Source organism: Camelus dromedarius, chromosome 29, assembly GCF_036321535.1.
Source record: "Camelus dromedarius isolate mCamDro1 chromosome 29, mCamDro1.pat, whole genome shotgun sequence".
NCBI classification, from domain to species: Eukaryota; Metazoa; Chordata; class Mammalia; order Artiodactyla; family Camelidae; genus Camelus; species Camelus dromedarius.
In genome coordinates, this window is record NC_087464.1 from 17,767,511 (window position 1) to 17,779,696 (window position 12,186).

Here is a 12,186-nt window from a genome sequence, read left to right on the forward strand (position 1 = left end):
CACTTAGCATAATTCCCTCAATGTCCATCTATGGTGGCAAATGGCAAGACTTCATTCTTTGTTATGGCTGACTAGCATTCCATTATCTATCTATCTAGTCTCACATCTTCTTTATCCACTCATCCATTGATGGACACGTAGGTTTCCACACCTTGGCTATTGTAAAAAATGCTGTAATGAACATGAAGGTGCATAGATCTTTCTGAATGAGCATTTTTGTTTTCTTTGGATAAATAATCGGAAGTGGAACTGCTGGATCATATGACAGTTCTGTTTTTAATTTTTTCAGGAACATCCATACTGTTTTCATTTTCTTACATAAAACCAGGAATTATGTGAGATGTTTATCTTATTCCCTAATAGCTTTAAAAATAACTTTATTGAAATATAATTATACTAAAAATTCACCTGTTCTAAATGCACAATTCAATGACTTTTAGCGAATTCCACCAATTGTGCAACCATCACCAACATCCAGTTCCTAATGCCCTCCTTTTAAGAAAAAGTGGGGTAAACCTAATGCCTTAAAAAAAAAAAACAAACTAGTATTACTAAAATCTTCCAATATAACGCTAATGCAGTAAGGTTTTGAGGAAAATAATAAAGCAAAAATATTTAAAGATACAGTTGAGCATTTCCCCTCTCCCACCAGCCATAACATTAATGATCCAAACAGCTTCCCTTAATTTCCATTTATGGGGTCAAAGCCAGTTGTCTGTCTTACTCCTTGTTCCGCAGTCGCACACAGAAGTCAGGCTTAGTGGCTGCCCCTATCAGCAGTGGGGGACTTTGTGACCTTCGCTAACAGACTGTCCTTTTGATAACCATTCTAAAGCTATATAATAATAATAATAAAGCTGTTCACTTTTCTTTCCACTATTCCCACTTTTGATTGCCCTTTAAATATAACATTTTCTGATGGCCTAATTGTGAAATCTACAGACACCGCCCGTGCTCTCTTATTATCTGCTCTGTGTTATTCGATCCTGTTCACCCTCCCTTCTCCCTGGCCCAGCTGGGAGCTCCTCCCAGGCCACTGACTGCTGGAATCTTCCCTGGGTCCCTCCCCTCCAGTTCCTCTTCTCACTCTCCACCTGCTCCCGGTGATCTCAGCCACTCTCGCAGCCTCCTTGTCCCCCTCTCTGAATGGCTCCAAACCCTTGTCTCCAGCCCTAAGCTCTTCCTGCACAGAGGCAGAGGTCATTAGGAGCAGCTGCCTTCCTGAACAGCCCCAGTCACCTCAAACTCAGCATCCCCAGATGCCATCGCCCCCACATGCTCCTTTCTGCTTTGATGTGTGGTGTGACATCCATCCTGTCTCCCAAGCCACAAGCCGGTGTCCACCTCTACAGATCGCTCTAGAAGATGCATGGAGGCCCACATGGTTTGGCAGGCTTCCAGAGAACCCACGTTCTTCAGCCTCTCTGCACTCTGGCCTTTAGTGTCTGGGGGGTCCTGAACTGACTGTCTGGGTCCCACTCCCCTCCCTGGATATTCATCCTTGTTTCTCAGCCTCTGTCTGCAGAGACCAAGGATCACTCGGCTTCCTACCCGTGCCCTTAGGGACAAGAACTCGGCCCTGCATCCAAGGCTGATCAGAGATGACCTTTTGCCCTCCCGGCCAGACCGCCTTCCTGACTTCCGGAGACAGCCACCCAGGCTCGCCGTGCTTCCTGTCCCCACGCACTCTGAGTTCTGCACTGTGAGCCACAGGGAAAGGCTGACGCGGTGATGAGGACAGCAGAGGACTGACTCAATCCCACATCTGGCCCCATTTTAGGAAGGTTTAACCCAAGAACAGGAGGTTCTGGATCCCAGTGATGGAGACCTGCACCTCCCTTAACCTGGAAGAGTCCCCGGCTGCCTCTCTTCTTCTGGTGCTCTACACCAAATATTCATGCCCCCAACTGAATCATGGCCACGGCCCTCCCTGGGAAGTCCCTCACACATCCCTCGGGGGCTCACCCTGGCTCTCGCTCATGGCAAGACAAAAACACAAGACCAATGGCCTTCTCTGACCATGGCGGGGACAGTGGTGATGTGCCCACACAGACTTGGCCCTGCCAAGCCCCCGGATCCCCTTCCTTCCCTCTCAAGTCCCCACAAGATGCTGTTTTTCCATTTCCTCTGTTAGCACCACACAGGAGGTGGACTTCCAGCAGCCATTAGGGGACAAAGACGCTGCTGTCCTAACCCCATACCATGCCTGCAACCGGTTTCTGGGGTCTGGATCCCCACAAGGAAACTACTCCTGAGGCTCCAGGCCTGGGCACATCGTGCTTGGGAAAAGCTTCAGGCTCGTTCTCCAATGCTCTAAAACTCTTCACATGGAAGAGAGTGGTAAATGTCATTTCAGTCATGTCTGCTGAGGCTGAGTACCACGCCCACACAGCACTGATGCACAGGGTACCAGCTCCACTGTGTCCCGGACCACCAAGAGGTCACGGCTGGGTGAGGGAAGGGATGAGTGAAGACTGCTCCCAGAGGCAGGATCATAAAGCAGGAGGCCCTGGGGCTAGTGCTTTGCCTCCCCGGCATCCAGGACTTATGAAGATCCTAGACCCTGCTTGTTCTTTCAGGTTATTCATGAGAACCGTGCCCACCATTAGACCCTGGCTGGGTGGCCTTGGCACATCCTCACCACCGCAGCCTGCTTTAGGGATGGAGAAGTAGGACACATCTCCTGACAATGGATCTGTATCCCAACAAAACTGGTGCTGAGCAAGATCAAAAAGCCCCTCTACACACACACACACACACACACACACACACACACACACGCCAGACACAAGGACCGCAGTTCTTCCTGGGTAGCATGGGCAACACCTCTACTTTAGCCCAGGTCTCTCTTAAATGGTTCCCATGGCCAAGGGGCTGTCCAACTGTGGAACTTTGCCTTCTCTCCCATCAACAATCCATCCTAGGTTCCCACATCTCTTATTGGTCAACAAAGCAATCAGAGCCTGCTGTCCTCAGGGGCTCTGAACACTGCCTCCGCTCTCCTGTGTGTCTGATTGTGTAACTAATCAGAACTACTCCACTGTGGGAAAGGACAGGCTCTTCAATGAACAGTGCTGGGAAAGCTGGATAATCACATGCTGAAGAATGACATTGGACCCTTATCTTACACTACTCACCAAAATTAACTCAAAATGGATTAAAGACTTAAATGTAATTAAAGACCTGAACCCATAAAAGTCCTAGAAGAAAACATAGCAGAAAAGCTCCTTGACACTGGCAACAATCTTTTGGATATAACACCAAAAGCACAAGCAATAATAGCAAAAATAAACAAGAGGGACCACACTAAAGTAAAAAGGTTTTGCACAGCAAAGAAACAATCAATACAGTGAAAAGGCAACCAATGGAATGGGAAAAAATATTTGCAAACTATCTATATGATAAGGGGTTAATATCCAAAATATGTAAGGAACTCATACAACCCAAACCCAAAAAACTCTAATAATCTGATTTAAAAATGGGCAGAGGACCTGAATAGACATTTTTTTTTCCTAAAGAAGAGATACAGATGGCCAACAGATGCTCAACATCACTAATCATTTAGGAAATGCAAATCAAACCCACAATGAGCTGTCATCTCACACCTGTTAGCACAGCTATTACCAAAAAGACAAGAGATAACAAGTGTTGATGAGGATGTGGGGAAAAGGGGAGCTCTTGCTCGCTCTTGGTAGGAAGGTGCATTGGTCTAGTCACTATGGAAAACAGTATGGAGGTTCTTCAAAAAAATTAAAAATAGAATTATCATATGGCCCAGCAATCCCACTTCTGGGCATATATCTGAAGGAAAGGAAATCATTATCTTGAACAATTATCTGCACTCTTGAGTTCATTGCAGCTTTATTCACAATAGCCAAGACATGCCCATCAATGGATGAATAAAGAAATACACACACACACACACACACACACACACACACACATACACAGAGGAATATTATTCAGCCATAAAAAGAAGGAAGTCTTGCCATTTGCAATAGCATGGATGGACTTGGAGGGTATTATGCTAAGTGAGATGAGTCAGAGAAAGACAAACACTGTTATGATCTCACTTATATGTGGAATTTTTAAAAAGCTGAACTCATGGAAACAGACAGTAAACTGGAGGTTGCTAGAGACAGCGGGTGGGGAAAATGGGGAGATATTGGTCAAAGGATACAGACTTCCAGTTATAAAATGAGTAAGTTCTGGGGATCTAATATACAGCATGATTACTAGTGTTAACTCTACTGTATCATAATCCTTGAAAGTTGCTAAGAGAGTTGACCTTAAATGCTCTCACCTCACACCTAAAACAAAGGTAGTTATGTGAAGTGATAGAGGTTGTAACTAACCTTGTTGTGGTAGTCATTTCACAACATATATGTGCATCAAATCATCATATTGTGCACCTTAACCTTACACAAAGTTATACGCCAGTTATATCTCAGTAAAGCTGGGGGTGGGGAAGAATAACCCCATCACATAGAAATAACATCTGACCATTCACACTTGCTTTGAGCTCTGGCATGGCATCATGGAGGGGCAGGGGGATGTGGTGGAGGGCAGTTAGATCCGGAAACAGAAGCTGAGAGGATGAGAGGGTTAGGTTTCCAGGGGTCTCCTGAGCTTAGGAGCCACTCCCCTGTCTTCACTCCACCTGGGATCCTGGCTGCTGTCTCCACTCCAGGGCCGTTACAGCCCCCACCTAGCTGTGCCGGAGTTTCAGAAGTCCTGATCCAGCACGCGTGGGTCAACAAGTTGTGACCTGGGATGTCTGCACCCACACAGATCACCTGAGTTCTTCTGTGACTCCAGGTGACCCCACCACGTGCACGGGCTGTGGCACTGGGCATCATTCATTGCACCAGTAGGCACTGACTGTTCATGGGACTGGAGAGGTGTGGACTCAGGCGTATTCGAGAGAACAGGACTGTGCCTGGTGCTGGGAGTACAATGAAGAAGACACAGTTCCTGGTGTAAAGGGGGCCCCAGACAAGTGAATAAGGGACTGCCCCATCTGGGCTGGTGCACAGCTTCTCAGAGACACCACTTCCCTCTGTTCTGGGACCCCAGGATACCTCCGCTTCTTAAAGCACAGGCTCTGGTCACATGGGCCAAAATCATACTATTCCCCCGTGTGGCTCCAGGATCACACCTGAGTGTCACCTGGTGGTCAGGAATCTTCCCCAACACCACCTTACCTCTCCAGTCTCCTGGCGGTGCACCCCATGGCTGTCCTCATGAGTGTCCCTGCACAGTGCAGGCAGAGCACCATGCTGCTGTGCCCCGGAAGAAGTGGTAAGTCTGCACGTCCTGCATTCTGAGGGCTCCAAAGCTGGCCAGTCTCAACTCCCCGGGGCATCAGGGTAGTCATCCCCACCCCATGCTTTAGCTCCACCTCCCCAAACAGCTGGCCTTCTCCGGAGGGCACTGCTGTTCCTTCTGACCACTCTCACTGGCCTCCCACGTAAGTCCCACTGGAGGCCGTGGCTCAGAGAGCGCCCCATCCTTCCCACTGCTGTTCCTGAAACCCCCACCCATCCACCATGGCCCATGCCTGTCACAGCCTCATGAGGGTATTAGGGCCTCTGCATTCCTAATTCCATTAATAAGGGCACGACACCCGCTCCAGAGCCCAGGAGCTCTTCCCTGATGTCGCCCAGTCTGATTCGTGCCCAGTGAACGCTAATTCTGGTTCTGCCTGCTCAGTCTCCAGGGAACCTTCCTCCACTCCCTCCCCTCACCCGTCCCTAGGGCCTCTTTGTTCTGGATTCAGGAAGTCCTGTGTTTGTGTCCTGTCTCTGCTACTTCCTAGCAGTGTAGCCTTGGGGAAATCACCTCAGTAGGCCTCACTTTTGTGAGTCCATGAAATGGGTAGCTGATAGTTTCTACCTCATAAAATTGGCATCTTGAGGAAATAACAGAATGTGTGAACAATGCCCTGCATGGTACATGGCTCAGAGTTAGGTCCTCAGTAAATGTCAGCTGCTGCCATTACTGCTGTTACTGTTGTTGTTGTTGTTGTTGTTATTATTATTACTTGGACCTCAGCTTCTCCCGCCTGGACTCTGTTAGGGGTCTCCCACCTGGTCACTCATGGAGGGGGAGGGCCAGGGTCAGAAAGTGAAAGCCCACAGTGACCACAGCAGTGCGGAATCACCTGTGGCCACTGCGCGATCATCCTGTCCCTTGAAAACTGCTGAAGGATGGGGAAGGCACCAAAGTGGAGCAGCCTCACCTCCAGGCACAGGCCCTGCTATGAGATCAGCCCTCTTTACAGCAAGAGTTTCCAAGGGGCCTAGGCACAGACATGAAATTCTAATGCAGGGTCCCTTGGAAAGCATCTAATCCAATTTCCCGACTTTAGGACGGCAAAACTTGAGTTCCTGAGAGGATAAAAAGCCTTACTATGGCCCATGTCACTTAACAAGGATTGATCCGGGGCTACTCTGTATCCAGCCGTGCTGAGTCCTGGACACGACTCAGGTAGGTAAAGAGTTGGATCCCACCCAGTTTTCTGCAGACAGAGCAGCAGCCCAGCTAAAAATAACACTTACATTGCCACGTGCTACCAAAAGGGAGAAAACCAGGATTCTATATTATCCATAAATCATTACGAGAAATTCTTTCAACCAGTGGCTGGCGTGTGAAACACTAACTCGAACTCGAATTAAACAAGCAAGAGGACTGGAGAACACTGAGCACAGAAGCTGATAAGAGCAAGTTCACCCTCGCCAGCATTTGCCCTGTGAACACACCAACACAAGCTGGTCTGGGAACTTGGCAGCAAAGGAGGAATTCTGCAACACGCCCCCAGAGCTGACACTCATCTTCCCTCTCAACATGCAGACTCTTTCAGTTTCTGAGCAAAATATTCAGAGTTTGGGGAGAAGAGAACATTAACATTTTGTAAATGGTAAAACTGAGGCTTAGAAAAATATAGTAATAAATCACAGTCTACAAAGAATATATTATTAGATGAATAGCTTCTACTCTGTAACATAGGTCTGCAGTTAAAAAAAAGGGGGGGCTTTTGCTTAAGTCTTCTATGGGAGGTGTGCTCCTATGCTTTAATTAGAAAAGTCCCCGAAAAAAATGTTTTTTAACCCTTTATATGTCATGGGTACTTCTGAGAATCTACTGAAAGCTGTAAATTCTCTTTCCAAAAGTGAGCCCATAAAGACACAAACATAATTTTGCATGTAATTTGAGACGCTCACCCATGTAACCCCCAGGAATTTCCAAGCCACAGACGAAGAAACCTGCCTTAAAGTGTTAGCCGTACAGTTTTGCAAAATGGTTCAAATCAGCACAGTCCAAACCGGAAAACTTTCTCTAGGAGGAGGGGGTATGCACAACAAGTGAAAAAATGGTTATGAAGCTGTTTTTCAGTACTTGAATCAAAGCATAAAATTATGATTTGTCAGCATGCACAAGCAGATTAAAATAAAGGGTTTTTATCAACCTGACACCATAGCCAGATGATATCAACATTCAGGGTTCCAAACTGTTCTAACAAATAGGCCATGCACTAAAAATGCCCTAAAGACACTGCAAGAATCATCAGCCTCTCTCTACCTTCATCCAAGGCTTTCACACCCTGTACCAACACCACATTCAGTAAAGGTGAATCCATGCTATAAGAAGGCACAGGAAATGTTCACACTATTTATTGCAATTCATACACCTGTAATTTAAGATGCTATCTTTTCCCACCTGAAGGAAAGATACTGCATTAACATTGTGGCACCAAGTTACTGAGTATCTAATAAGAAGATTTGTATTAGAAGAATATGACCCTCCAAAAACTTGCCTGCTGACTTAAGGATCCATAAGTTCTCCTTTTCCTCTGGGTAAGTGCTGGAAAACCGCAGCTGTGTTCAGCAGGCTTTCCCTCCAGGTGACCTCTGTGTGCCCTGCAGGCTGCCCCTGCCTGTTTTACCCCAGGACTCTACAAGTGGGGTAGCAAAGGCGGTGGTAACTCGAGCTGGCTCCGGCTGCAAATAGCAACAGGCCTGCCATGAGTGAAAGGCCAAATATAGACCTGCCCACTGCCTACTGCTCAAGTGTCACCAGGAGAGGTCACATGCTGTCCCCTGAGTTACTCCATTTACTGGGGGGATTTGAGTCCGGTGGCTCTGCGGAGGGACTCAGATGGCTGGTCGTGTATAGTGGGCTGGGGGCTGTCACAGCAAGGGGAGAAGGGCCGCTGCAGGCCACACAGAAGAGGACTTGTGGGATCCTCTGCTGTGCACGGTCCACCCGGCCTGAGGGGCTTTTCCCAAAGTCTTTTGAACAAGCACAACTCTGAGGGTAATCCAATCAACTGAATTTTTTCTCCCACTATTCCTTTACTTAGGGTGGGAATTATTCTCCCCTCTGGATGAAAATCCAGCAGACCTGTGACTTTCTGCTCCCTCTCAAGTAAGACACAGTCCTAAGGGTCACCTGAATGCATAGTCTCCATTCAAGAATTCAGGCAATGGAATACTACTCAGCCATAAAAACTGACAACATAACGCCATCTGCAGCAACATGGATACTCCTGGAGAATGTCATTCTAAGTGAAGTAAGCCAGAAAGAGAAAGAAAAATACCATATGAGATCGCTCATATGTGGAATCTAAAAAAAACCCAAACAAACAAACAAAGAATAAATACAAAACAGAAATAGACTCACAGACATAGAATACAAACTTGTGGTTGCCAAGAGGATGGGGGGTGGGAAGAGATAGACTGGGATTTCAAAATTGTAGAATAGATGGGCAGGATTGTGCTGTATAGCACAGGGAAATGTATACAGGATCTTGTGGTGGCTCACAGGGAAAGGGATGTGACGGTGAGTGTATATATGTTCATGTATGGCTGAGGGATTGTGCTCTACACTGGAATTTGACACAACATTGCAAAATGATTATAAATCAATAAAAAATGTTTAAAAAAAAAGAATTCAGAGTACAGTCCAATACACTAATTCAAAAGTTAAACTCAGTTTATCCAGCATCAAAATCTTCTCCCTGCCCCAGCATACACCTCTGTAACTGGAAGTCTGTCCTGGGAAAGGAAGGATGAAGGTGACCTCTTCTCCCCACACCTCCTCCCTGAGCTGCAGGCTTGCTCACCAGGGGCAGCGGCTGCTAAGGTGATAAGGCAGCCCCTATCTGCGTTGATGCCACAGACGGCTCTAGCTTCTGGCTCTCTGGGGCAGGCAGATGCTTAGAGTGCTCTCTCTCTCCCTCCCTCCCTCCCTCTCTGAGCTTTCGTAAATCTCTGGGATTTCCCATTACTCCAGCCCTTTCCCCTGGAGTCCCCATGACCAGGCTGAGAACCACTCTATTTCAGGGGTCCCTTGCATTCCTCCTCCAGGCCCGGGTCAGCCACCTCCCAGATTGCTCAAATGAGGTCTCCTCACCCATGCAGCTGGTCCTCTTAGGCAGGATCTAGGCAACTCCTTGCTGGTTCTGGTTCTTGCTGGCCCACATCTGGGTCTTGGGAAGTGGGCCCCATCCTTGGTCCCCGCAAACTCTGGGATGCATATGATCCCAATGCAGTCACTTCACTGGCGTTGCCCCAAAGCAGCCAGTCTTCTCTCTTCAGGCCACCATTGGTCCACCTGCAGGAAAGACAGCAAGCTCTCTGAAGGGTCCCTTGGAAGACCCCTTCACTGGGCTTAGGGGCAGAGGGTGGGACTCCAACCCTCCCCCAGTCCAAAACAGCTATCTCTGGAAAAATCGTCCCATCAGTCTCCCTCCCAAACATCCTCTTTTCTTCATTTTGATTCCTTTTTATTTTCTTCAATCAGCGGAGAACATGAATTGGGTTCTGGACCATTTCCTTTAAAAGCCTGCATATGATGATTTGATCTCAGAGTATTACATCTATTGCTTTTTGAAGCCTTAACCAAAATTTCATTTTTAAAATACTGTTACTTCCTTGTCTGTACAATAAAAATATTGGAAGTGAAACAAAATATCAAAAGCAAAAAATTTGAAAGAAAAATTATGCAAAGATATATGTACAAGAATGTACACTACAACATTACCTATATTGGTACAAAACTGAAATTAATCTATTTCTACCAATACAGAATCCATTAAATCACAATACTGTCAACTCAGTATTGGCAAGTATTAAAAATAATGATGTAGATGCCTATTTTTTTAATGTGGAAAATGCTCATAATGTACTTGTGAGTAGAAAGAGTATACAAAATATCATTACAGTATAATTACACACACATTTATGCAATGAAAGCAGGGTTTCTCTCTTTTGAGTTATTTTACTTTTATCTTTATATCTTTGATATGTCTACTTTTATAATAATTATATATACCTCTTTTATTAATTTTAAAAAATCTTTTTTATTATAAAATAGTATATAACATTCGGCTTAGAAAAAAGCAAATACTACAAAAAAGCCATAAAGTGAATTTAAACCAGTCATGCATCCTGGTAAGAACAATTATTAGGTTTGGTGTGTATATTTCCATATTTTTTCCTAAGAATGTCAATTTATTCCCCTCTCACACAAAATAGAAATTAATTTTATAATGAGAAACACTGCTAATTTCATTTTGAAAAAGCAAATAATTTAGAAAGACTACTAGAAAGGATAAAGTAGTATAAAAGAAATACAGTAAAAAGACATACTGTAAAGAATATACAAAATAGATATTAAAACATATTTTTAAAGAATTATAAGTAAATCATATTAGCCAAAAGGATATACTAAAAATAGTTCGAGGAAAAATAAATCACTTCTGCTAAGAGTGATTTATTTACCTCTTCAATAGGCCTGGGTAACAGCCAGAGCAGCTGTTCTGAATCCAAGACTCCCCCTCCACACATTCACACTAAAGGGGGGACCTTCAGATAGAGGCGACTTTAAATCTTCAAACTACTTTCCACAGAAGTTCCTAGATGCCTTGGCATCATCTTCAGGGGGAGAGATGCCCCGACCATGGCTTCAGCCTGGCCCTACTTTTGTTTTGTTTTTTTGGTTGTTGTTAGTGTTTTACCTTGGTTATAATAGCCAGTGCAAATCTGATTCTAGGCTTTCCCAGCCCCAAACCTTCAAAACCTCTTTCACTGGTTCCTGAATCAAGCCCTTGCAAACCTTGTTTTGATGATGGGCTCCTTTTCATGCTCCCTGGACGTCTCGCTCCCCGACTGGGTCCTCCACTCCCACTACCCCTCTCAGTGCACTCACAGGAGGGGAACTGACATGTACCGTATTTCTCATTCTACGTTGTACGTTTCCCGGGTAGAGACCACGGCTGTCTTACTCCCCTTTGGCTCTAACCATGTCCAGATCCAACCCATACTCCATCCCCACCTGCAAATTAGATTTCCTGACCTCCTTAAACTGGTCTTCAATAGCCAGGTGGTCTTTTTTAGTCTGAGTGCCTGTGAATCTTAAGAAAAGTTTCTTTTCTGTGTCTCAGTCTCCTTATCGCTAAAACGAAGAGTGAGAACATAGATTGTATTTAAATGTGCTGGGTGGGAGCTGGGATACTTTGAAGACACCTTTTTTGTATGCCTCCTTCCGCGACCCCTTCCTCTTCAAACAGGCACACAGGAGGCATTCCATAAAAGCTTAATGAAACGGTAAGAGTAAATTTGTGGCTTTTGCCCAGTGCTTGACGCTTAGAGGCCCTCAGTAAATAACTATTACGTTTAATTTAATGTTTGATCTTACCATTCTTGAAAGCAGGAACTATGTATTCACTAGGGCCCTGATAATAGAAAACTAAATTAGCTGGGCTCCAGTTCTCAAGAGGTTCACAGTTGAGTGTAGGCGGCTACGACAACTCGTTCATTTAACAAATATTTTTTTCAACATCAGTGCGTACACAGGTGGAAAAGGTGAGGCAAGAGTGGTAATTCCCCAGCTCCAGCCTAGGTTGCGACATTGATTGAATCAGAGGGTCGGGTCGAGGACGACCTTTTCATCTTTTCACTGGTTGTCGTGAACCCGCCCTTCTATTACCCGACCAATCTCGGAAACGTACTGGAAGCGTCCCAGGCCGCAGACAGCCAATCAGAAGTGCGGAGGGTGGAGATGGTAGGGGCACTGACGCCGATTCCAGTTCAGCGAAAAATGACGCGGTCCGAGTCGTACAGTGGCTTGGGGTGCAAAGACGCCGGACCCCGACGAGCCGAGCCCTCCGGGCGCTGACCGCCG

The 12,186-nt window shown here is 45.9% G+C and overlaps 1 protein-coding gene across 3 annotated transcripts in view; it reads right to left on the reverse strand.

Annotated features, from left to right (window-relative positions):
- The window catches only part of FSD2 (fibronectin type III and SPRY domain containing 2), a 36,377-nt gene extending 24,229 nt beyond the window's left edge, over positions 1-12,148 (reverse strand). Inside the window, exons 1-3 of one of the 3 annotated variants that reach the window (XM_010986809.3) lie at positions 12,014-12,148; positions 9,415-9,615; positions 7,817-8,000 (exon numbers count right to left, since the gene is read on the reverse strand). The gene's annotated coding sequence lies outside the window, so the exon portion shown is untranslated. Of the gene's footprint in view, positions 1-7,816; positions 8,001-9,414; positions 9,616-11,700 lie in introns of all 3 variants that reach the window. The other 2 variants (XM_031440650.2, XM_064480635.1) reach the window with 2 other exon arrangements.
- Between the last annotated feature and the right edge of the window lie 38 nt (positions 12,149-12,186).